A 27,550-nucleotide genomic window follows, 5' to 3' on the forward strand; every position below is an offset into this window, starting at 1 on the left:
TTTATGTTCTAAAAAAAATATGGAACAAAACGTGACATAAAAGTTTGAAATACAATGCTCTCATTTTCCTCCAATTTCTATGACATTCGCTAGCGACGCAGTGCATAAAACAAAACGAATTTCAAACACTGTTTGTTTGATGGAGTTCGTTAAAACTTTGATTCTCTGTCGCAAAATTACGTTTCCGTCTGTTTGCCGCGAGCGTCGTTCAAACAATCGTAAACCAAGGTGTACGGCGAGGAATTGCGTAAATAAAGAATCGTTCCCTGGATGGGGGTCCACGTAATCTGGGCTGACCTGTAGACCAATGGCTGGGCACACAGTGCTTACGGAACGACGAACGCTCATTGACCGTCCGGAAAGACGTTCGGAAGAGGCTGACCGACTCTATTGTTTGAAAAACTTTTATACCTATTGTGTGCTTACACACTTCTAGCCGAAGGAATTATTTCGTATTCTTCCCCCTTTTGAAAGACACTCGATCCTCGATACCCGTCTCCTTTATCTGTCGCGACAACCCCCCTGAAAAGTAGTTTCGTCAGGGTGTCTTATGAAAAAGAGAGTATTCTATTCAAACTTTCATATTTGCTACTGCATACTATGAGACCTTTGCTTCGTTATTATCGTTCACTGACTTTACAACATATCGTCGTTATTTGTAGAGGGGTGTTATTATTATTATGGAAAATCTTATTAATTTACCTAAATTTTAAGCACAAATTTCAAGAAATTTAATTTATGGATCAGATTTAACACATTGTGGTGGAACGTTCTAAACTCTAATTATTAAGAAATAATTAATTTTCAAATTAAAAATTTCAAGCTTTCTATTTGCTATTTTACATTATTTGTACAATAGCAATATTATTTAAAATAATGTTTTTCTATTGTTATAAAACGAGGAGGGGGATGGAGCTCGTACCAGACTATAGAAAAATATTTATGCTATTATTATATTACAGAAGGTTAATAATATCTGTATCTCCATATTTAAGTGGTTCTCATAAGAGTATAGCAAGCACAGTAGCTGTGTGTCACCTTGTTATCATTCGCTTCCGAAGGATGTTAAGAGTAGATAATACGTCGCACTCCAGAGACTCGAGTACTCTACACGGCATAGCTATTTCGTCGCTTCTAATGTTGCTTTTATCGTAACGATAAATCAAAATGCTCGGCGAAAAGCCGAATTGCTTCGCTACCTAGTGACGGCAACTAAATGAGTACAAATGGTGGTGACCTGAAGAGAAACAGCCTCCGTGGTGAAACTTATTATGTATTGTTACGTTGCGTTCGAAATTTGCACGCTAATATTCATTTTTGATAAAAAACAACAGGAATATTAAAATATTAAAATAGATCTTTAATAATAATTACCAAATATTAGGTATTCAAAATTAATTGGTATGGTATTAATGAGCAGCTTTCCCTAAGAGAAGTGGCGATTCGAGGTTAATTACTAATAAAACTATTAATTAACGGTTTCACCGAATCGTCCCGAAGAATACCAGTGTATTTTTATCAGTCGTATCAATTAATCTCGCGTGCGCATTAAATGTAATTTCCCGATGGACTTTAATGCGTTTGGTGGCGTTTAAGATGAAATTTATCGCCACGAAGGCTGCTTCTTCTTCCTCTCAAGTTTTCCCCCGTGGAATCGTGGCCGACTCCTGTCTGAAATTTACACGAACGCTCGTCAGCAGTGTACACCCTGGTACTTTTATTAGTATTTACGAAGCTGCGGAAGGTACACGACACGATGCACCACGTAAAAGTTAAAACGATTGCACCGTGTTTGGCGAGCGTTCAACAGCCTTCAAACCTGCCATCAACTGTGTACTCGATACGTTACTTCGGCATTAAAATTTCCTATACCTGCCATTCGTCAGTGATATTAATTTACGTGAAAGCAAGTTCGGTAATTCGTATGTACACTCGTGGTCAAATGAGGTTTCCTTAGGGAAAACAGTGATATAGAGGAAATAGAACTTCTAAGAATCTCAATTTGACGATGATTATCAAAAGTGATTTAGAAATTTTTAATTAGTATTCCTTATAAAATTCGAATCTTTCGTAAAGATACATCGATGATTTGTAAATACCACTTTTTTGAGTATTTCAGTATTAGTTGAATTGATTGATTAGAGAAATTTAATTCTGATAATTAAAATTAATTTCTAATTTTTTCCTAATTTTCTTTTCTTATCGATTACCTAATCTTCAGACGATGAACTACTGAAACTTTGATTGCAATATAAATTTATTGATGTTAAAATAATTTAGAAAAAGATTATATAATTTTTAATTAGTAGGTATCTATTATAAAATTTCGTATGTAACTGAAAAGTACGAATGATAAGGTACAGAGGAAGCTTATAATCACAAGTGTACATTACACTATAAAACAAGTTGGAATTAATTTTGAAAAAGCTGACGTAAATTAATTTAATTAATCAGTATTAGAACGAGAATCCTCGTATTTCTCAACGATAGTTATATGTTAAAGCTTTGAACATAGTAGTTTGTAGAGTAAATTCAGAAATATTTCATACAATGCAGGAAGAACTGCAATGATGAATTCAGTGTTAAACATAATGGGAAAAGTTTGTACGAAACATTCGTCTACTCTGACCCTGTTTCAGAGTTATGCCATTGTTTTCTTGTTATCAAATGCTTACTTGTTCCGACAGAAAGCTGGGAATAGAAACTTTTTACGGGCACTGCTTTTATCAAGGGAATGAAATTATGGAAATATTCATAGAAACTCCTCGTAATAATAAATACTTTTCAAACATTTCAAAATGGAATTATATCAGTTTTGATTAACATGACAATTTTCATATCTCATCAAATGAAGATGATCATTCAAAAGTGTCTCTATTCTGTATTATACATACCAAAAAATTGAGCCACGAAAAGTTTGATCGAAATGCACGAAAACAACAACAACATCCATGCGTCAAAGTTGTTCGGTCAAGCGAGAACGAGATCTATTACGAATCCATTCTTCCCTGTGTGCTTTGAGAATGCCTCGACGTGATTCAAGGAGGACGAAGTGGTTAGTTGCATCGAAGGGCGTACTTCGCACCCTTGCCGCAATGAAAGGGGACGAATGATGGACGCGCAGGGTGGCAAGGTTGGAGCCGCTTCGACAGCGGACCGCTGCCAGGAAAACGGTTTCGGTGGGGAGACAAACGAGGAGGGATCGAAGGAGAGAAACCGGAAGTCGGGACCACCCGTCACGGCTTTTCTTTACGACGAACGATGGGGGGTTGCATGCATGGAAATCGAGAAGGTGGACAAAATCGTGGGGCAACAGTGCCAACATCCTCGTTTTACATTTCACGAAGAGCTTGTAATTCTTATGGTATACATATTTTTTCCCAACACTTTTTTTACTGCCGAATGGTTACACAGAATTGGCCACTGATCAAAGACTACGACCGTACGATTTATTCTTTACTTGAAATGAATAGAAGCTAAAGAAAATATGCATTCGACGAAATCTCTGGATTTCTCGCATTCTTTTGTGAAATATTAGATGACGTTCAGCGATCACCTGACTGGAATCCGTGCTGTCGGTCGTTGAGATTTTCGGGATGCGTGCCAAGTGTTCGCTTTGTTTCGAAAGCTCTGAAAGTAGGAGTTAAAAGGAATCAAAGGGTGGTCGAAAGGGAAGAAGGAGGAGAATGAAAGGGTACGCCGATGCTATTCGTACCTTTCTTTGTTTCCGTAGTTAAAAGCTATTACATCGCGATCGAATGCACTTAAAGCGTCAGTCTCTAGTATTTTCTGTTCTGCTCGGGCTCTATCCTCATTTTTACGGCTGCTATTTACAATCCAATAATAGATACATCAAAATTTGGATGTATTTTTGTACATAAAAAAATGAGAACGTCACAAAAACTTGTGTTAGAAAAAATTTTACTTAACACTAAAACTACCAAAGGGGTCTAAATAACAATTTTCAAGTTTCTTATTTTAAATTATAAAATTTATTAAATTATTTTGGTTAAAATATATGTTAATTATTGTATTTGCTGGTTAAGATTTCATTCTTTATCTAATTATTTTTCTATTTTATTTTCATCAATTTAAAATTCAGTGTACATGGTAGCAGTGGTAGTTCTAGTGTTAAATATAGTTTTTAAAAAATTTGCTTTTGGACATTGAAATCGATTCGAGTCTTGCTTATCAATCAGGAAGGGACTTCTGCATTCTGATTCTTGCATTAATGTAGACTAAGTCCGATTCCGATACGTTAATACTAATCTACACCCATTGCAAGTTGCTTCGTGAAACCTAGGAGTCGATTCGTGTATGACAACGTGTTTCAGCATATGTAAGCTGCTTAATATGTAAGCTCTTACGATGTACTAACGTGTATAGTATGTCGATTGAACGTAGAAATGGCGTACCTATGTAACGCGTCGATTAATTGTACCATTTTGAAAAATCTTGATCTTTTCTTTCCACGATGACGAAAGTTGCTAAACGTTCGGTGAAAGAACGGAGTAAATCGAAAGGAAAAGAGGAGAAGGGGAAACGGTTGAAAAGAAGGGTCTCGAAGGAAAGGGTGAACGGACGCGAAAAAGGAGGAAAAGATAGGTCATAGACTTTGGTACTTTTTGCTTTTTTCCCCGTGGTTAAAAGGTACTATATCGCGGTCGAAAACGCCCACCTAAAGCACTTGCTAAGAGCCTTTCCTAACCCATTGCAGTACACGCTGCTAGAATGGTATGTTGCACCCTAGACAGGTTTAAAAGGTTTAAAGTGTAACTGCTCGATTCATGCGTCACGTTCAACAACGATATCAATAGGTACACTTCTATTGTTTTTACAATCAAACAAGTACGTACGTTCAGTACCTGTTTTAGAAAGTATGCGATATCACCTTTCGTTTAATCCCACCACTAATTGATCATTTTGGTCGATAACATATCATGTTATTTTTCAAAGATAATTATCTTTAGATTCATGGTAATTGGGTAGATAATTTAAATTCGATTTATAATTTTTCTTTTTAAATAATTGCCTTTAGATCCAAGGTAATCAAGTAGATAATTTGAATTTGGTTTATAATTTATCTAATTTAAAATGGGTAGCATTGGTAATAATAGAACACTTTTAACATTTAATTAATATCACATCGTTTCATACAAATATTATAGATTACAATTATAAAAAAAGGAGAAAATATTTTCTTAAATTAAAATAAATTTTCACAGTATCCATAATAACATAATGATTTCTATCAGTTTTACACACGATTTGGCGCGCAAGCGATCGTGCAATTTTTCCATTTTCTCGTTGTCCAACAAACGATTCGAACAAAATCCTATTCTTCCATAGTTCTCCCTCTTATCTGACTTCTACAGTGTTCACAAAGTGCAGTTATCGTGACTCGAATTGCGAAGCGATTTCACTCGAGCCGGTCGATCTGATATTCACCAAGTTCTCGAACAAATAGGGGAGCCGACTAACTGCGCCATTGGCAGCAGTCAAGTTTGTCCATTCGAATTTCGTCGACAACGGTCAATGATGCAGTGATCCTGTCCTCGTAAAATCGTCGATCCGTGATACAGACAAGCGAAGACGAACAACATTTCCGTGAAACTAATTTCCGTGAGAGAATCAGGGGGGAAAACGTCGATCGCAGGAGATCTGAAATTTATAGAAATATTCTTATTATTGATCGCAGTTATTGCAATAAATATTCTTTCGTATCTTAGCAATTATAAAGAATTAAATATTGGATCTTGTACTTTTTCAAAAATATTGGTTTTTATCATAACAGCATTTAAAGTCATAATCAATTCTAAACAGGATTATAATTCATGATTCTTTCCACTTCTTTCTTCCATCGAATATTTTATATACAATATTTCGCGACATCGCATTTAACTTTTACTATCAGTGACTCAACTTGTAATAAAACCAGTGATCCATAAGACTCCTGGGGAAAGCATAATATGTATTATACTCAGTCATTCGAGCGATAAAGTAGATCATCCCTTAACGATACATGACATTTTAACATCATAAAATGTATAGGATATAAAAAATTACAAAATGGCTCCTACAAATGAATTTAATTTCCTTTGATAAGTAATAAATTCTTGAGAACGATTTGAAAAATACCAGATTTTGTAATTTGAAGTATGTTCTCTTGAAAATTTGTACAAAATTATGCAAAAGCTTCTATCGTTTTTTAGGAATTTTTTTATCGATCTATAAATATTTGAGCCAAAGTGATTACCTCCATTTTTTGAATTTTTTAAAATTTTAGCGTCAAAGCATTTGATTGATACTCGACTCTTCATATTTTATCAATTTTATTGCTTCCTGTTTTGTGGACTCAATCGATTTGCCAAATGGGCGATTCATTTAATTTTCTTCTATCGACTCGTGAATAGCGTGCAATTTATTAAATCGTTCTCTTGAATTGGTCATATCTAAGGGAGATAAGAGAATTCAGTGGTCAATATCAATGGTGACTTCATCGGAGCCCTCGTAAAATTCCAAACTATCGGTCTACGATCGATTTCAAGAGCTCGTTTCTGTAGGTAAAAGAGGGGAAAACTGGTCTTTAATCTCTGTCTTGATGCATCACAACGATCTTTATAGAGTAATTTCTTCCGTCTTCCATTTCTTTTGCCAGTAGTTTTGGATAGTCCACTTCGAGGCAGATGTTAACAGCAACTGACATACTAAAGGTGCAAAATTTTGAAATTATTCCTATATTATTTTTTCTTCAAAATTGTTTATCATCACAATATGAAACGATGAAAACCATGTGGAATAACTTTGGTACAATAATTTTTCGTGAAAATTATGTTATTTTGCCATTTAAAAAAGAAAATTGATAATTTTAATAAAATTATTTAAATTTGATTGAATTATAATCTATAACTTTGCTGTTCATTGCGTAATAATATTTTATGGTACGATACGAACGGCTGCGCATTGATAATTGAAACGATAAAGTTCCATTAATATGTGAAAGCAATTAATATTCGTATCTGGTGTTCCGAATGCGCATTCATTTGTAAATCATGTTATTATAACAGAAATATCACTGATGTTTCACGTTGCAGAAAAATGATTGATGTAGCGTGAACGATAGATTTCTTTTAACTTTCGCCGTAATATATTCGCACTGATCCATATTTATGATTATTCACGGCACTTTGAATGCTGACAAGCCCATGACTAAAGCGTTACACGTATTTATAACACCCCAAGATAGAAATCGTCGTTGGATGAAATTGCGAAATGTTCCGTAAAAGAAGCTACATTGGCCGAGTGAATCTTTCGTGAAGATACATCGATCATTCGTAAATACCACCTCTTTCATCGAGCATTTCAATATTAGCACGAACCGACTATTTAAAGAAATTTAATTCAATTAAACTGTTTATGGATTGATTAATTATAGTAACAGTAATTAATCAAAATTAATTTTCAATTTTCCTTTAACTTCTAATTTTCTTTTATCCTCATTTAACCTTTGGAGGATGGATCGATGGAACTTTGATTAAAATTAAATTTTATTAATATTAAGACAAATATTAATATTAAATGTGGCTTAGGAAAACGACAATATAATTCTTAATTATTAAATATTACAAAATTTAGAATGTAACTGAAAAATACGATTTTAATTCTAATTTTCTCGCGTATAATTTATATGAAAATAGTGAGGGAACCACAGACCTATATATAGAGGGATCCCTTTCGCTACATTGTCATTTTCCCCTGGGAAGGCTTCGGGGAAGGATAGAAATCTGGGGCGTCACCGTTTTCCACGAGGAAGTTTGATTTGATCGCAAATGTACATCTTGGTATTTTACTTTCCACCAATGGCAAGTGTATTTAACGGTACGTAAGTCAGCTGTAACCCAGATTCATTCGGAGAAGTTACATTTACAAACGAATAAAATAAATCGACGTGGATTTAAAGTCGATTTTGCTGGCTCGTTTACCACTCAGCTGTTGCGAGGCTGTACGGTGTACAATCTCGGGAAAGAAGATAGATAGGAAAGAGAAAAAGGAGGCGAAGATTTTTGAAAAGAAACGAAGCAATAGTTATTCTATGAAAAATCGAAGGAAGAGGAAACGGGTCACGTTTCGCAATGAGAGAGGCTTTCTTTCTTCCGGTTTGCACTGGATGCTGAAGCTGCGCGTTTTAACGAGCACAGAAATGTTCCACTTTTCCTCTTCCCCTCTCCGCTTATGGTCTCACTTCTTCCCTCCTTCTTTGTTTCTCCGTTTCGCTCGTTTCCGTTTCTTCCATCGATTTGCGAAATTCCCCGGAATATTACACCGGGGATTCGTTTTCCGAGTTTTTCTTCTCCCTAAAGAGAGGTTCTTTTCATTTCTATCGTCCTTTCCTTACAATCCCTTGTTCACCTTCATTTACCTGCCTCTACCGTAAATCCTTCAATTGCCTGGCTGATTAATCGATTGTGAACATACTAATGAATTCAAATTCCGTTGAACGATTTTAAAGAAGAAAATCGGATGAAACGAGCCTTCTTTTCTTAATATGATTTCGGCAATTTGCAAACGTTCCCTTTTCAATATTCTCTCGTTATATAAACTTCTTCATTTCTTATTTGTATCATACGTACAAAGTATCTCTTATCAAACAATTTCCAAGAAAATCATTTATAAATTTATTTATTATTTTAATATTTTCTTAATGGGTTTACTTACCCTTTAATCAAAAATTATAGATTGCTATAAATTGTTGTTTCAAAGATATAAATTTACTATTTCTCCCATAAAATGTGCTCAGTGTTGAAATGTAAATTAAGCAATAAAATAAACGACTTGTTTATAGTGGTCGTTGAACAACATTTGCAAACTGTCGCAAGTAATAAGCAAAAGTGCTTTACTTTTTCTCCGCATCATTTCATTTAGATCGTAGATTTAAATTTCTACTTTAAAATGCTAATATATGTTTTAAAGTAGACGACTGTCGTAAATAAACAGGATAATGTTTGCTCTTTTTTCTTAATCGTTGGTATAAATTTAACGTCACCGTATTTGTACTTCCTATTTACGTAATGGAAATGCAATTCTCAATTAATTGATCGCTTTGAAATATTATGTGCCTGTCTGACTGAATTCAATACACCTACAGGCACTATTATATCATACTTCAATAATTGCTAAAGCAGAGGACTAGCTCTAGATGAAGGAGGGCATGCTTCTTCAGCTACTAAATCATGCAAATACTAATGACGGCACGAACGAGGCGTTAGATAATTGAAATGTAAACACTCAACTTGCTTTCGAAGAGAAATTTAATGGGCTCATGAAGAGAGGTCACGTTTCAACCATCGCTTTTTGAATGTGACTAAAAGCTTAAATTGTAGAATTTGCTGACCACGAGTACTAATAAATTGTAGAATATTAGCTGCACCTAGCTAGATATTTTTATTAAGAAATTATTTGAAGTATACAAATTTTCAGAATTAATGGGAAAATAATTTTATTCCATATTTTTTTGATTTAAAAGAAATTATCCCTTTCTGGGTGGATACCTTCAATATGGTAGTCTCTGTACATGTACAATACTGTTTGCATTATTTATGCATATTTGCACATATATTAAAAGTGCACTAAAATGGAAAAAAATTTCTATTAAACATTAATAACATTTTGTCACCGTTGCATGTAATTAAGCTGCTGGTTAAATAAGTGGATGCATATTCATTGTGACAAACATTAATATTTGAAATATACGTACCCGTATAATATTTAATATTTATAAGTTAGTTAAGTTAAACGAATGCAGATGTTTTGCATTTCAGTGGTTTAATTTAAAAAATAAATGAAACGGAAGATACAAAAGTAACGAAGAGAGCAAATCGGAGGGTGGAAAAGTACATATTGCTGTTGGTTCGCAGTAGAACAAGTAAACGACGTGAACCGACTTCGAAGCGCAGGTGTTAAAAATATTACTTTGCCACAATTGCGTGTATCTAACCACAAATCAAGGTGTCAGGTTCTCGTTACTTTTGACTAGCGATAATACAATAACCATGAGCTAATTTCACCCGGCACCTTCGCGACGACCATTAGCAAATGAGCTTTTTCGTTTCTCTTTTCATTTTTCCTCAGTATGTTCTCTTCTTCTTCAAAATAAATGCAAGAGATGATTTATGAAGCAAAGGGAGAAATACGAAAAAGAAAGAGAGGAGATAAAGTGTGTTTAAAACACGGGCGTTAAGTATAAAACCCGGGGAAAAAGAAAGGCTTTAATCGTCCTACAACTCGTCGTTTAAATATAACTCCCCGGAATTAGGTTCTTGCAAAATTTTTAATGCTTCGCAACGGAACAAAATAAGCAAGGTATTTTATGCAAAAAAAGAAGTAGAATAGAAGCTAGAAATATTTACAGTAATACCCTGCTAGTAGACGCAGGATCATCCACATTGTTTCTTAGAATTATTTCGAGCTAGGGTGCTTCTATTTTTTACAGTTCACTGACGACGAATCATAGAACAAGTTAATTCTATATCACTCAAATTTATTATTCCTTATTTTCCCAGAATTCCTACCTCCCCCGTTAGTAGACGCGATTTCATCCCAAAGTGCGTCTACTAAAGGGATATTGCTGTATTTTAAATTAACTAATTATTCAGATATTAATTCTACCATTGGGGGATGTTTTTCATGTAAAAATGTAGACCATGATTGAACCCATTATAGAGAGTGTCTCTGAAGAAGTAGATTTGAAATCCACTCATATTTTTGAGATAATAGATTGCCAAAAAATTAAAAAGTATATTTCATTTTTTTTTAAATTTCATACTGAAGAACCCCCTTAAGATCTTATTCGTAGAGGTTCGAGTATAGTTTCAAAGAGAAATCTTGAAGGCAGTATACGTGCTTCTCAGTAAGTTAGAATAACAGCATCGGCTATTCTGAAGACCGATTCGCTGCAATTACCCCGACAAAGGTGTGCATCCGCATGAATGGATGGTCTAGTCTTCGGTCCTAGCCTCGGTGGAAGAAACAAGTTAAGGCGGAGGCGCGGAATGTGGCAGTATTTTAGGGTCCTCCACGGGAAGCTGCTAATTACCAAGGCTTGTTTGAGTCGTTACACAGGGACTATCGGTCCGTTTCTTTCACGAACTGGCTTCCCATCTCTTCGACTATCCGCGCCCTTTTGCAACGGCTGACTCAGCCTCTGCATTCAGAACAGCCACGCGAAACGAGAAAGACCTCGTTTCTGTCTCAAGCGTGTTAATTAGACGCGCCTTTGTTTCCTCGGAAGGAACCCGAACGAGGCAAATATGAACGGTGAAGCGACCCTCGAAATTTCCTCTCCCGGTTGACATCGCGACCGCCGTTATACGAAATTATTTATGCTACGGGATTGTGCGTAGCTTTCATAAGGGTAACGAGACAGCGGTACCTTCAACTCGATTGTACAGCACGTCATTTGATGTCGATGAGAATTATCATTGAACAGCCCCGGGGAAAAGGGATCATAGTTCATTTTAAATCGAATTTCAGGTTTTATCGAGGAATTAATCGACTTATATTAAAATCCATTTGTGCAGTCAGGTTTATCTATTCTTCACACATTGAAAGCTGCGGGGTCACTGGTGACCGGCATCGCAAATTACACGTGCCCGAATAATTAAAAAAAAATGATAGAAAAATATTATTTTGAATAGTATTGCTATTATATTATCACTTTATCTACCAGAAGCCTATTATTTGCATTTTTAACAATATTACCTATTGAAGAAAAACCAATTAATAATCTTTTGATTATTACAAATTCACATATAACTCACTGAAAGTTAGTTAATGAAAGTTAGATGTACTTCAATTAAGAGGAAATTATTTATTGTTAATTATAAAGTAGTAGTCGGTATTTATTTTATTCTTGGCAGGAAGATAATGTGTTAATGATATAAGGTAGCAATTTGAAACTGAACTATTTCTATCTCTAATAATCAAAGCTTCGATACATCTCATAACAAATGTCCATTTTCATTCTGACAATCAACGTGTTAAGCTAGACATTGTTATGGAGTAAGTGCTATTTTTATCAGACTGTACATTTCGAAACCTGCCATTCAGTATGCAACAACCTGATATAAATGAAGATAAAGTTCCACGGTAACGAGTAAAACTGCATTAACGTACCCACCGCAAAGCTCGAAGAGGAAGAATGGAAACGTGAAATGTTATTATCTCTGAGGGGATACTAATTTAAAAGTTGGTGATTTTTTTAACATTGCATCGGTACATTCGCTCGCAATTATTACTTTTGTGAAAAGAATATTGTCATGAATCATTTTTAAAGTTAAATGAAGGTTTTCAAATACAGTGGACTCTTGATAACTTTTCATACTCGGGGCTGTAGGAGAAGAGATTTCTAGGAAACGAGAACTTAACGAATGCCATTAGCAGATGTCTAGTGAAACAGCTCAGGGGCAAAAGATGAATACAAGCATAACTTGATATTTCCAAAACAATTAGAATAGTATTAATGAAATTACCTGTGGAGGGTAATAGATCTCTGTGAAGAGTTATCAAGAGTAACTGTATTCTATAATTTAACTTTCTTTCAAAATATCAATCATAAAAATAATCCCCCTTTGCAAACTACAAAATTAAATTAAAATTTATAAAAAATAGATTTTTCAAATCCACCCTTAAAATAACTTAAATGAAAATAAAATTTATCGAAACTAATATTTTTATATGAACGACGAGTAATGTAAAGGGGAAGAAAAAATACTTTCACACGGTGCGCAAGAAAATGGTGAACGTTCACCGAAATGCCTTAGCTGACAGTGACACACAGTTGCCGTTCTAATTAATCGAATTACATCGAGACAACGCACGGAGCGTAATTAGAATTTTATTATCAGGATCATCGAGGCACATAAATCACGAGCGTTTCGTGATCGATGTTTCAAGAGGCCACCGTCGAATGTCGAAGTTGCGTAATTTGCGGCTAACGAAACACCAAAGCGTTAGAAACAGGCTCGCTTCGAAACGGAGATTAATTTCCTGATTAAACCAACCGACTCCGTTCTGACGTCGTTCCTTCACTGTTTCCCTTTTCTCGATCGTTATCGAGCTTGATCGCAAGCTGAAAATTCCTACACGAAACAGGAATAATGATAACAAATAACTTAATTAGCAGTACAGTGATAAACTCGACACTTGCTAAATTTTTAGTAGAACATACGAATATATTAACCCTTAAATATCGGATCGCTGAGGTAACAACAATTCTAAATTTATGGACAAAAAAATATTTAAAACACTACGATATGTATATCATATATAAATATCGAAGATAAATAATACACGCACGGACGATTCTTTTTAACCTGATTTATAGTTATACATATTTACATCCAAATAAATCTTCACTTTTTTCAATGCTCGATATTTCGTGTGGGAACTGTCACAATTTCGTACCTTTGACTAAATTATTGGAGCCAGTTCTGTTGTACTGACAGTATGTGTTGAAGTAAATCATAAAATTCTTCGAAAAAAATTCTGTTACCTTTATAAAAAAAATACAGAATTATTGCATTTTAGTAAAAGCTCCAAATATCGCTGTAAAATTTTTTATGACGCAAAATGTAAATGTAAATAGAGAAAAATTTTTATTTGAAAAATACTCGGTATTACTGACAATGTTCACTATAAAGGTGTATCTTTCATCCCCCAATTGTCATGGGCAACGGTACCATGGATAGAACGGGTCCGGAGAAAATGGAACCGGTCTAGAAAGGAGCATCAACCGATAACGATTGCATTCCATAACCGATTATCGGCCAGCGAAGCCGCGAAATGCTGCTAATTACGTGTTTAACAAGAAAAAGGGAAAAAGAGTGGAAGTTCGAATCCGTTGGGGCTCGGCGAGTGCGCATGATCGCAGCCCCCTCCCGTCGGTTTCCTGCGTTCGTGTTACGCTCGTCTACTCTCGGTCACGTGATTGTGTGAGTTTCACGGGGTGGTTGGAGCCCACGTGGAGCAACACGATACTGTCAGTCGCGTTCGGCGAGTCATTCGCGTATCACGGTTTGTAATTGGGGTGCGTTCCAATCCGGATCATCGAACTCTCATTTTTCCGCGAGTTTCTAGTGCATACTGACCGGGTTTATGCGTGCTGCAATTGTGACACGGAGTGCTACTTTGGAGTAATTGTAAACGAGGTAAGATTCATTTGATAGAAGTTTTTCTTATGAATACTGAACGTGTCTGTTTGGTGATAACGATGTATTTCGAGTGAAATTGATGATGCACAGTAGCCTTTGATTATGTAGATTATTTTATAGCCTTTCATTAGGGATTTTAATCTGTACTGGTAATTCGAAGTATTTTGTTATTTCTTTTTGTAAATGAATTTTTAGAAAAAATATTATTACAACAAGTGAAGGTGATATTAATTATTAGACTAATTGTTAGGAATCTGATATAATAAAAATTAGGTTTATTTATACAGTCGTAAAGATCTTATTTTTTTATTTTGTTAATTGTTTTAAAAATTATAAATATAATGTCAATGAATAATTTACGTTTATGTTTCTATTTTCTGTTATTCAATTTGGGATCATTAGTATTAACACATATATTCTGAGATTTCTTTTTTATATTTACTCAGAATTTTTTCTTTAATTATAAAAAAGCAACGACAGAATTCGAACGACTTTGTTTAATTTGAAACGTTTAAGAAGCAGTTAGTAGCAATTTTAGAGATAAGACGAACTTTCACCATTATGTGTTTACATTTTCATTATCTGTCGTGTTGGAAATTGAATTTATTCATACATTTCCGACAAGTATGCATCTGTGCAATATGGTTAGACGAACTTTTAGTCAACTTCGCGGAAACAAAAGTTGTAACGAAGTTTATGGGAAAACAGGTTGTCTTAGATTGGCGATTAACACTTATGCTGAAATTTAAAAGTATTACTATATCCAAGGCACTCGAATTGGATTTTTAAAACAATTTAGAATACTTGTAACTGATATATAATATAATTAGGAAAATTAAGATTAAGCTTAGAACGATGCTACAAATATATAGTACATGAGTAATTAGTATATACAGTTGCGATCAAATTAGACTTTCCTAGAGAAAATGGTGATATAAGGTAGCAGGAATTCTCAAAATTTTAATTTTCACGATATTAATATTAGAAGTAATTTACAGTAGTGGAAACGTGAAATATTTAGCTTGAAGACAGTGTAAACATTATTGAATTCCAAAGAGATTACTGAATGTAAACATGCGACTCGAACGTAAGAAAGAATTTTGCGCCATGGAAGGCTGAGTGTATTTCAAACATGGAATTAAATGAAGTTCTAGTCGCATGTTTACATTCCGTAATCTCTTTGGTTTGAAATAGTGTTTAGGTACTGTGTCTTAATCACAGTATTTAAACTCACTACTATTAATCAAGTAGTATGTTAGTAAAAATATCATGTAATATGTGTTTGAAATTCGTCTCGATGTCCTTTACAATATGGTAAAAAGAAATGTGTTTCCACTTTTCCTTGGAATCCTGATTTGATCGCAACTGTACACCTTCATACAGGTGTATTATAGCACATGATGTGCGTGATAACAAATTCTATTACTCAACTCACTGAATACTCTAGCGATGACGGACATCCATCTAGTACGGCATATTTCAATTAGAATTATTAAGAGTATGACGTTTAATTTTTCAAGTTAATTACTCGTCGTAATACTGCCGGTTATTAAGTAAAGTACTAATGAAAAATATTAGAGTGTTTTGGAAGAATTTAAATTAGATTCACGTCGCTGGTCATTAATGATTATCAGGGCAATCAACCAGTTAATTAACAATCGTAAAAATTCGGAAAATTTATTGCATGCTTTTATAAATTGCTATTTACATTTTTATGTGAGGCTTGTGACAACAAATTCTCTTACTTAACCCGTTTTGAAAACGCCTACTTAACTTCTAAATTTAATTATTGGAACCACTACTTTGCGTTATTAATATATTAGCAATACCCGAGACCCTGTCTGAACTTTATTACTAATTATATTAATTTTACGATATCGCTTACTGGTCATCGTCAAAGTAATCAACGTGTTAATTAATAATCGTGAAAATTAGAAGATATTTCATATAATTAACGTCCTCCTTAATTATGTTTTCATTTTACAAAATTCTATCTCGAATTTTGTTAAATACTAATGAAGTGAAATGTAAAAATCGAATTTGACATCGAAGTAATAATTTTATCCTCGTCAGATACAAGTTTTTCCTATGAAGTGATGTACAGATTGCAATTTGCGTAGCGCGCGTGCAAAAGTTTTAATTAAAAAAGAAGAGATAAATAAAAATAGATGATACTTGGTTGCGCGTGACGGAGGAGAACGAAGCCAATCAATCGACATCGATCAACGAAGTTTTGAAAAAACTCGAACGGTATGTAAAAAGTGTTTCACACTCGACGAACATTTACGCGGTCCATAAATTACCGACTTGTCTACTTGAAACGCCGCCGCGCCGACAGTTCTTTCTCCTTCAATTTCTCGATCGTATTAATGAGAGGCTCCCTGGACGAGAATTAATTAGTTTGAATATCCCGATTAAAAAATAAAAGTGTCGAACAGGGTTCGAGATAGGGGATGGTCGATCGTTTGCTCGTTCGTTTAACCGCAACGATGTTATCTGTCCTTCGCAAATCGATGACGACGAGTCTCGTAAAAATGCATCGGCCTAGGTAAACGACGAATCCCTGCTAATCATTTCGCGATGAAAAAAAAGGCTCTCGCATCAATGCGACCCACGTAAATGGGCGGCGTGAGAGGCCCAATAAAAATTCATTACTTTCGCCGGACGACCAGCCGGAATGGACGATTCATTCCGCAGTGAAAAGCATTCGCGTACCCGTATTTTGTAAATAACCACGGTAATACCGCGTATGGTAAAAATTCATTGCTTTTAGTAAATTGGGTGTCGGGATCAAACGAGCACCGATCACTGTGTGCGAAGCCAATTGATACGAATACCAGCCCCCGCGAGGCCATCGATGCGCGCACCATTCCACGTTAATTTCAAACGGTAAGATAATTGTCGGTGCGATTATTAACTCTTTTGTTACTACGGCCGACTATATTCGCTCGCCGTGAATCGTTCACTTTGTACCGCCTCTGATTATATTCGTCGGATTCAAAATGTTTATGATTTCCAAATGGCGGGTATGGGGTGATAATTTTTGAATAGCAATTAAAATGAAAAGTATCTCGTTACCAGAACCGAATAATGGTTTTTGAGACCCGAGGCTATGAAACCTTCGACGACCCTCTTAATTAATAAACGTGTTTTAAAAATTTTAATTTATTCTAAATGGAAGTAAATAATATTTAATCGCAAAGAAAAAGGGGAAGGGTAAAAACGGATTTTATTCAGTAATTTTTGACCTGAGGGTGCAGCACTCCTTAGACCTCCCTTTAATCCAATATAGTTCATTGCAAATAAAATTATTTTATTTACCTTACGATATTAAGATTTTTTAATAATTTAATATAAAATGAATTTATTTGAACAGCGTTAAAATTACAAAAGTGATTTATACCAATTACTTTCATTATAATTTTCAATAACATATTTATAATATAAAAAGAAATTTTAGAGCAATATATAGATACTTTTATGAAGGTATCGGAAATGAAGTATGATGTATTCAAGCTTTTAAAACAGTATAGTGTGAACTTCCTTTAAATCCTTTAAACGATGGATTTGCAAATCTCTATGTAAGCCGATTGCTGTTAATCTGTAAATGGATGTATATCGAAATGACACATCGAATTGAGCAAGTTAAATGTACGAGTATCGAACGATCCTGAAAGGACCGCTAAAATTTCATATAAAAGAATCAATGAAAGCGATGTTATAAATATTTGAAAAGTGGTACATAAATTTCTGTATTTTAGTTGCAAATTACCATATGCACACATATGGAAGATATAAGAAAGTTTGAATTAAAAATTTGTAACCGAGTTTCAGGCAAAGCATTGTTTATTTGTATTTCCGATAGATGAAATTTCTTCTGATAGATTTTTCCAAGTCACGCGTTTCATATCCATTGAAGCATGGTAATATTAAAACCTGCCAGATACATAAATTCGATCGAGCATAAAAATTGTGTCAAAAGGATCCTTTGAAATCTGATGCAGCCAGGAGACGTTAATATTCACGTGATCGATTATCAATTTTCCCGAAGATGATACGGTAGAAAAGAATATCGCATCCTCGGTTTCTCTCGATTTCCTTGCAAAACCGTATTCCCGTTTGCCAGAAATTTCACGTCAATTATGCCGGTTTCAAGTTTCACTTACAGGCCAGTTCTCAAAGAAAGTTTTCGTTCGCGCAGAAACTTTCGGTCGGTGGCTCGTCATAAATTCTCGTTTTCAGCTCGCGACTGCTTCGTTAATTCGGAAATCTGGGTCTATCATTAGCATATATTTCTATGTACCTCGGGCAGTTTCCAAAGGCGCTAACTGAATTTCAAAAACAGGGTTACGCAGTTAGTGTCTTAATTGAGATTCTCAATTAAGACTTCCGGAGAAGGGACAAATTACATCGCTACTTGTTGAGTTTGTTAATCGTATTGCTAAATTCGTTTCAGAGGTTTATGCAAATTCTTTGAAGAAGGACAGTGAAAATATTCTACTTCGATGCGATCTAACGACAATCTTATCGTTAGAAACATAAAATAATCAGAACAAGAAATTTAGTTCACAATCCGCTGTTTTAACCCTTTCGCTACACCGGACTTGCTCGCAAATGCGCTGTCCCGGTACGAGGCAATCCTAACGCAGACACACTTAAAAAATAAAAATAACAAAATAATTATCTGGTAATATAAAATAAAATAGAAATTAAATACAAGAAATCGGCAATTATAGAAATAACAATGTAATAACATTCTGCTCTACCAAAGTTAAAAATGAATGCGAAATTCACTGTCTAGTGGAACAGGTGACTAAAGTCACCGTCAGTGCACAGCGAGCGTCAGACGGTGGGTGACTAGAATCACCGTTAGTAGCGAAAGGGTTAAATTAGCAGGGGTGTGCAGGTACCTGACCCTCAGATCAAGTAGGGCGGGACCCTGATAGTTAATCAAGCACATTTTATTTGGGTACCCGTAATTTCAGGATCTAGATTCGACTCGAGACTCGAAATTCAATTCGAGAGCCGAAATTGCACTCACTTACCTTAAATTTTTAAGTTTGAGTACGTTTTCATATATCAACGCGTAGGTATAATTTATTGTAACTGTGTTTCGGAAATTTACGACCCGAATTCAACTCGAAGTTTCGAGTACCCGTACACCCTTACAAATTCGCTAAATTACAGAAACAAAGTTTCCAACACAACATTCCACATTCGCTTAATCTTTTAAGTGCGACACTGCTAAAAATAACTTGCCGAGTTTGTTTGGCATCCGAATCCGTCGGATTTCCCTCCCACTATTCCAACGGTCAAACAAAGTGTCAAAAGCACCGTTTAAAACGTACGAAAATCGTTCCAGACGTATTCGTGGAAATCGTGCCATTAGGTTTCCACGTTTCACCCTCAGGCTATCGTTTTCCAATCGATTCCTTCGGCGACCTCGATCTACCGATCGTTACGAATTTACGTGACGGAAATATCGTTTGATATTACGCGGCGATCTCGTAAAGCCTCCATATACGAGTCGATGAAAAAGTCGCATTATTTTTTCCACGGTAAACGAAATCGATCCGACGACGATATTCTTTTCAGTAAAACTCGCGCGTTTTCATAGAGATCGGAAACGCCACTCAAGGATCGTGAGCCGTAATTAGTGTACTTTTTTCCTGGCAACGTCATTCTTGACGCACCGTCTCTGCGCAGCCAGTTTGAACGGTGAAAGAGCGATTGATACGAAAAACCGTTCGATTTTCCTGAAATTCAAAGCTTCCTCTCTCGGACGACCGTGAAAGTTACGGGATATTTTTTCTTTTTTTCCTTTTTCATTTTATTTTTCCGTCGATCTTTGATGCCCGTACGGTCGAGCCATCGTGTAACGCGAATTATTTACCGAACCACTTCTGTGAAGAAGTGCTTTTCTATGCTTTTTCCATCCCATTGCGAGCACAATTTATGGATTAAAAGCTAACATTGCGGGAATTAAGCAGCGTCGAGATATTTCGAACCCAGGCCACTTTTACTTCCTACCCGTTCTCCACGGCGAATGCAATCGAGTCGAGTGCTTCCGATTGTTTAAAACTTAATGTGTTAGAAATAAAGCGAGTAATTTATTGGAAACCTTCCGATTCGATTGTTCGCGCGCCGTCAATGAAATACTCCGTTACACATAGGTGTGACAAGTAAATAAACGTTTATTTACACGAGTTCTTTCATTTTTTTTTATTGCTATGTTTCTAAATTCTTCGATCCGTTTTTGTCACGCGTACGCATCACAGTGACCTAGCTTTTGAAATTGTGACAACAGCCGATTTTTCCGCTTGTTCGATCAAGCCGGCGATATATCTTTGTGACAAAAACGTTTCACGATTTATCCGTACGATCAACAAGGAGACAGCTTCGAAAGCTACAGTTTTCGCGATTCCAAATGGTATGAAAAGCTATAGTGACCGGTATGACAAGACGGATCATCGAAGAAAATAACATTATCGTAGGTCATGGATGTTCGGCGAGTATAAAACGGGGAAAAAATCTCATTCCGTGATTGTAGAGCGCGGCAAGATGAATGGCCGCAATGAAATGGGTTCAGGATTCGTCAGATAATAAAGCACGATTGTTCCGGGATGGTCGTCGACTTAATTGATCGATCACCCGAAAGGAAATCGCCCTTCCACGGCTCGGCTCGTGGCTCTGAATAATTTAACGAAAACCTTCGGTGGTCTCTGAATTTTCCTAAAGGGAGGAGCCAGGCCGTCCAGGAATGTGATTCCGTCGGCAGGACCTTCGAAGGAGATTGGACGAGCACGGTGCATAGCGCAAATTGATGTCCTGACAGGGTTCCGCCGGCTCTTGCATATTCGGCAAAATTGACGGAGCTATTAAGTACGATTAAAACCACCGACGTTAATTGTGATTTTTCTCTTCTCCAAGAATTTCATTAATAACGATGAATTTTTCTCGTTAACTTCCTCGTTAATTCGTTTCTTCGAATTCAATTTTCCTTCGATAGAATGGCTGCGAAAAATCACTGACAGTGATTTATCACAGTGATCGTGATTCTTTTTTTATTTTGAGTAATTGCTGACTGTGATCATAATTCTTGATCTTGATTAAATTCAATGTAGTTTACATAAAAATAGCTGCCTATAATATATTTATAATTTAAGAGGACTATAATTTAAAATTTATATTTCCTTTTTATTTTAGGTAATTGCTCACTGTGGTCGTAATCCTTGATCTTGATTAAATTTAATGTAATTTACATAAAAATAGCTGCCTATAATATATTTATAATTTAAAAGGACTATAATTTAAAATTTATATTTCCTTTTTATTTTGAGTAATTGCTCACTGTGATCGTAATTCTTGATCTTGATTAAATTCAATGTAGTTTACTTAAAAATAGCTGTCTACAATATATTTTGTAACATGGTGCCACGTGTGCCCCTCCATTACAATCGCCAAGCTCTCCCACTTCTCTCTCCCACGCACCCGCCCCCGCAATCCACTTTTTCCCTCACCCTATTCCCCCTTTTTCCCACCCGCCGGTACCGGGTCGGTGGAGGCGACGGAGAGCCACCCGCAACGCTGTCACCCTATGGAAGCGTCTCGAGGCCGACGACAGCCGCACTGCCCTCCCCGAGAAGGGAGCAACGATGGACCGATGAACGTCCAGCCAGCCCAGCCCAAAAACGGCCCAAAAGAGGATCCCTGGAGCCACCTGTCGTCGAGCCCGAGGACCGCCAGCCCACAGCCACCACCACCGAGCCTCCGCCAGTCCCACCGATCCCGATTACCGGCCAATCGATTATAGGCCCCGAAATAGGGCTCAAATTCCCATACTCCATCCCCTCCCCAAATTTCCTCCGCTGCTGCGACGACGAGCCGTCAATTAGCGCCTAACGTGTCGAGAGTATTGAGATTTACAGAGCGAGATTTTGTAAAGCGATTTTTGTTCCTTTCGAGTTTGTAAAAGCGATTGCGAAGTGTGGGTGTACGAGACTGCAGTCCGATAAGTCTCCCGATTATTAATTATCAGTTCCGAGTCTGGTAACGGCTACCTTGGCCTTCCGCAACCGGTATTCCGCGTTTCGCAGAATTAGTGATTGAAAATGGATCACTTATAAAAAATTTTTAAACTAAAGATTAGGACTGTTAAATATTTAGGACCAACGTAACGTTTGGTATAATTTCTATCAAGTTTGCTAGATTTCTATACAACAGACGTTTTTACGGAAAATCATCCGAAAGTAGGTGCAGTTTGGCCCGTGTTTTCGGAATTCACGCAATATTTTGCTCGTTTTTCGTGCACCGGCTCTTTGTGCAGCTACCGAGCTTTCCATTCGAGCGGGTTACACTGATTGGTTTCGTAACCATCGGGCTGTGAAACAAATAGATTGCTAGAAGAACTAAAAAAAGAAGAGGGAGTATGCAAGGTCGCTTTTTCAAAAGGGTAAACGGCAAGACACAGAAATACCATTCTAGCTGATCTTTTCAATGAGAAAATCGTACTTAGAAATGAGGAATAACAAATTTCTTATTTTAAATTACAAAAATTAGTAGTCTTTTTTTACAGCAATTAGCTGTGTATAAAAACGTTCAATAACTTTGAATTTATACATTTTGATTACATGGCAGTTTATTTTTCATTTTTGTTCAGAATACAAGAAAAAAGAAAAGATATTAAAAAACAATTTTTTGATCAAATTTTTATTGAACATATTTTCATTTTTATAAAATCAATTTTATTAAACACCGAAATTGATGAATAAATAATAGAATGAAACGGGATGTTCGAAAAATTGCCGAATCGAGTTTTAATATTGAAACGTTACGAGGTATGACAAACAAAAAGAGTTACAGGACGCACGAAAACGATACGGAAAATCAACATGTACGAAATATTGCTGCAAGGTAGTAAACTGTGTATGTATATGTTTCTGCTTAGTCTACTGTTAAAAATACGAGCTTGCGATCAATATACAAATAAGATAACGAAAAAAAAAAAGATGTAGACGAAGTCGATATTTTCTGTTCTGGAAACAGTCCGTCTGAACATAATAACGTAAAAATATTCCCTCATTTACGATAAATAAATACACAAATATCAATAACGCATGGGCGAACGGGATAATAAATAATATAAATGTGACAGAAATATTTGTATAAGATTGTGAATTTATCAACGTATAAAATAATCCATTCATCATTAATTAATTAATTACCATACTTCACCGGCAGAGTATACAATTATTATTTCAGCATTTAACATTTAAATTATTATCACAGTCATCGCAGAAATTGAATATAATTCAATAAAATTGAAACAAATTAAAGAAAATCCTAAAGAACATTAATATTATATTAATTTCGCAAGATACCAAATAATAAGTTTACATCTGAGAATAAATTAATCATCATCTAAATAATTACAATTAGCCATTTTCAACTGTAGCAATTATGTTAATGATGACAAAAATTTTCCATTCTATAAGATTCATTTCTTAGTTTATTTTCTGCTGGAGATACTTCCAGTAGATTAATCCAATTTACCGAAGATGTAATCCAATTATGATAGGAATAACAAATTGCCGGACACATGTGAACCCCAAATCACAGATATCCGAGGTTCGTGTCAGATCGGAAAAGGGAGAGATAGAGTCAGATCCCTAAAGTACCATCCCGCATGCAACTGATACGATATCCAAGACTCGAATTGAAGGAGATCGATGAAAGCCGAGAGACATTCGACGTTATAGTCGGTGGAATCGATACAGAATATTGAATGGCACAGTAGAAATAGCAATATCTAGTCAGACGCGCGATGAAACGAATCGTAGATATTAAAAATTAATTTTTTAACGCAATACTTCAACTATTCACTTACAATGGTCGACATTGCACACAGTGGTATATTTTTAACGGAATCATGTCATAGCGGAAGAGTCAACGTGTCACCGACATTTCCGGCTTCGTTCAGGGGGGTTGATATTCGGGGGGGAAAAAAGAAAAAATGGCGTGGATAATCCGTGACAAGTTACACAGGACGTTTCGCATGATCTGGCGAGCCGAAACTGTCGGAACGGAAGAGAACGAACAAAAGAAGGAAAGTATACAAAACGATGGCTGTTTATCGAAACGTCATGTGCAGGCAGCCTATCAAAAGCAGAATCGTTCTCTGAGACCTCCTCGTTCTCTCATTTCCACGCACGCTTCATTTCCCGTATACTGTGCACACTAGGGACGTTTGTTTATGGTTAATGCCGGAACCTGACACAGCTACTTCGTCTACTTCCTTTTATCAACTTCGTCTCCACCGGATCCCCCTATGACAGTTGAGTTTCCAGTGTCGCGTACAAAGCTGCACGATTCTGTAATCTCTGATAGTGTATCCTGGTCCAATGGATCAGAGGAAAGGACGCAGTCTCGTTTATACGCCGGTGCAGATAACGAAATGTACCTGGGCGAGTTATCTTGAACGAAGTAAGGTTGGATGTTTCGGCGCGTACAACTCCACGAATGATTATCAATTATCTGAGATTCGTAATTAAAGATACGGTTGATTTAATATTCCAAGTTGAGGGTGAAATAATCATGCACGAGGAAAAATAGAAAAGTGATAGATAGAAGGTTTCAATTAAGAATTAGGAGGATAGAATTGTTTTTTATACGACGAATCAGTTTTTTATCAAAGCATTGTATTGCACCGTAGATGCAGTATTTATCGAATCCATAGAATCGTTATTGCGCCGCTGCAACGCGAACGCATCTCGCTCCCCTTTGACCATTATATTGTCCAACAAGTTAATTGTCATGCCAGTTCAAATATTCATCATGAACTGGTTAACGCGTCGCTTCTCCATCGACTGAATTTCACCCCAAACATTTTCCAATTTGCCGAAACAGGTCGCCGAGTTTTTCGTGTCGACACGGAAATACGTTTCGAATTTTTCACTGAGAAACAATTGCCGGACTGAATATTTGTTGCTTGTTTACATGTTTGATATAAAGCTGGTACATTGGCGATCAAATCAGGCTTTCATGGGAAAAATAGTGGTACCCGAATTTTCGCCCTCTCCCAGGGGCATCCCTGAGGTAAATGACGATACAAAGAAAGCTCCATATGTAGTACTCTGGCACGAAGATTGAATTGATATTTATTTATTATTCATAATTCTAAGAATCGCATTATTTTGTTTCTAAATCACTTTCAATAGGATTATTAAATTTTCCTGCTTTCTTTGTATCACTATTTTCCCTAGGAAAGTCTGATTTGATTGCGAGTGTACATTTTAATATAGCAATCTCTCTTTTTATTTGAAAATGAAAAACAATAATCTGAAATGGTAAAATATAAAATAATAATAAAGAAAAGTATCTTAAAATTCATGCAAATATTTGCAAGGTTCTAATATAATTTTGTAATAAATAGAACACCTGCTTTCAATTATAATAATCCTACCGCATTTGAATATCTGCAATCGAAAATTTCTTTATTTAGCTTAATTAGTATAGCGACACATAATGAAATTGACAGTGGGCCTGGTTTCCTTGTGTAATGACTACCTGGTTGATCTTCCTGATCCCGTACACGCAGTTGATCCCTATTCATCCTGTTTGTATAGCAACTCAGCATTGTCGCTATCAAAAGCCATTGTGTGCCTCTCTGTCTGTCTCTCCATCTCTCTCCCTCGATCTGAGGGTATTAGCATAAGGTGCCTAGGTAGCTGCTACCGAGCAAATCGAGCGATTCTGATTCTCTCGTGGGATGCAGCTGCAACAACCCAGATCTAGTTGCTCCTTCGAACGATTACGCAAATCTCCGGCAACCCATGACTTAATGAATCAATGGTAAACCGCAATTCGCATACTGATTGGCTGTTAAACTGCCATAAAGTGGACGCATTAATCGTGAGCATGTTCCAGTAAGGGAGTAAATCAAATACCGACTAAACCTGCTACGACTGAGCTCTCCGAGGAATTATGTTGTGCAGAAGGTGCTCGTTTCTCTGGTAATTATTTCACGATCAAAGGATAATCGTTTTTATCTTTCTGAAATTTGAAATATTACATTGGTAATAATTTGAAATTAAAATATAATCGAGGGTTGAATGCATCACTTTTTGCAATGCATAGAATCAAATTCATGACGAAATTATTTTAGGATATTTCAAGAGTTTCAGTTCACGTGATCTTTATCTCATACTTCAGACTTCATCTCATTAGCAATCTCATACTTCCGACGAGTTGTGTACGGAAGTGGAAAAACATGGGAAACTCTGCTTAGAAGTCTAACTTCGTAAAACTGTTGCTACTTCATTCGACCGCAGAGTATGTATCTCGTTTCCGGCTCTCAGTCTCGACAGGGACGGGAAAGGTTGCTATAGATATACGAAATTCTATCAGCGAAATGAAATTAAGGTTAGCAAGTTAGCGAGAGGGTCTTTCCATCCGCAAATGTAATATTTATCCTGAATTATTCTGATGACCAATGAAGATCTCCCGGAGTTATCTAAATCCGCTTCCATTTCCAAACTTCTTCGACCAGTTTTCTCCCATTTATATGAAATTATAAATTCAAAAATTAACATTTTTTTATTCGCAATAATTGTTTAGTAAAAATCTTGAAATTCTGAATGAATTCTGTTCATCTTGAATTTAATCAGAATTTCATTAAAACTTCAGATCCAAGCCTGTCATTGTGCCGTATCACGTTAACGTTCTTTCTTTTTCGAACATTTGTTCGAATAGTCACAGTGGGTCTTCAGAGACTTGGTGACAAAAACGATTTCTTGTAACTCGAAGGATACGGTCCTACGTCGAAGACAATCGAGGGTAGGCAATCTAATCTAGCTGTAGGCTACGGAAGAAGGTACCCTAACCTCCATTTTCTATTCGGATCGATCACTCACTCGATCATCCCTTCCCGTTTTATCATCTAGAATCCTTGATGGCGTTTCACCTTCGTTCACATTGACCGACGTGTATCCGGGTCCAGGTCCACCCACCCTTCCATCGTTCAACGACATAACCCTAGAAAGAAGGTTCATTCTTGATTAACACCCCCCCGTTACCGTTCTTTTTTTATGCTTTCGAATAAAAGGACCTTGCAATATTCGTACGGTCGTGAAAGAAAATGCTTACAGATTTTTGGATACCTATAAAATGGATGGAAGATCACTTATGAATAGGATTGTTATTAAAATTCATGAAATATTTAAAAATTATTTAATTTAATGTATTATTGGCTATCTCACTCTGTGTATTAATTTTGAAAGTTTAATTATCTTTCATCTTCTTTTTTTTTTTAACTTTTTTATAAGGCTACTGGAAATGAGAAAAGC

General features: G+C 36.0%; 1 protein-coding gene across 6 annotated transcripts in view; it reads left to right on the top strand.

Moving 5' to 3' along the window:
- The window catches only part of LOC114871995 (tensin-1-like), a 180,885-nt gene that overhangs the window by 42,042 nt on the left and 111,293 nt on the right, over window positions 1-27,550 (top strand). The window contains exon 1 of one of the 6 annotated variants that reach the window (XM_029178687.2): window positions 14,027-14,204. The exons of the other annotated variants lie outside the window; for them this stretch is intronic. The gene's annotated coding sequence lies outside the window, so the exon portion shown is untranslated. Of the gene's footprint in view, window positions 1-14,026; window positions 14,205-27,550 lie in introns of those variants that run through there. 6 annotated transcript variants of the gene reach the window in all.

The sequence above is a fragment of the Osmia bicornis genome, chromosome 3 (genome assembly GCF_907164935.1).
Source record: "Osmia bicornis bicornis chromosome 3, iOsmBic2.1, whole genome shotgun sequence".
NCBI classification, from domain to species: Eukaryota; Metazoa; Arthropoda; class Insecta; order Hymenoptera; family Megachilidae; genus Osmia; species Osmia bicornis.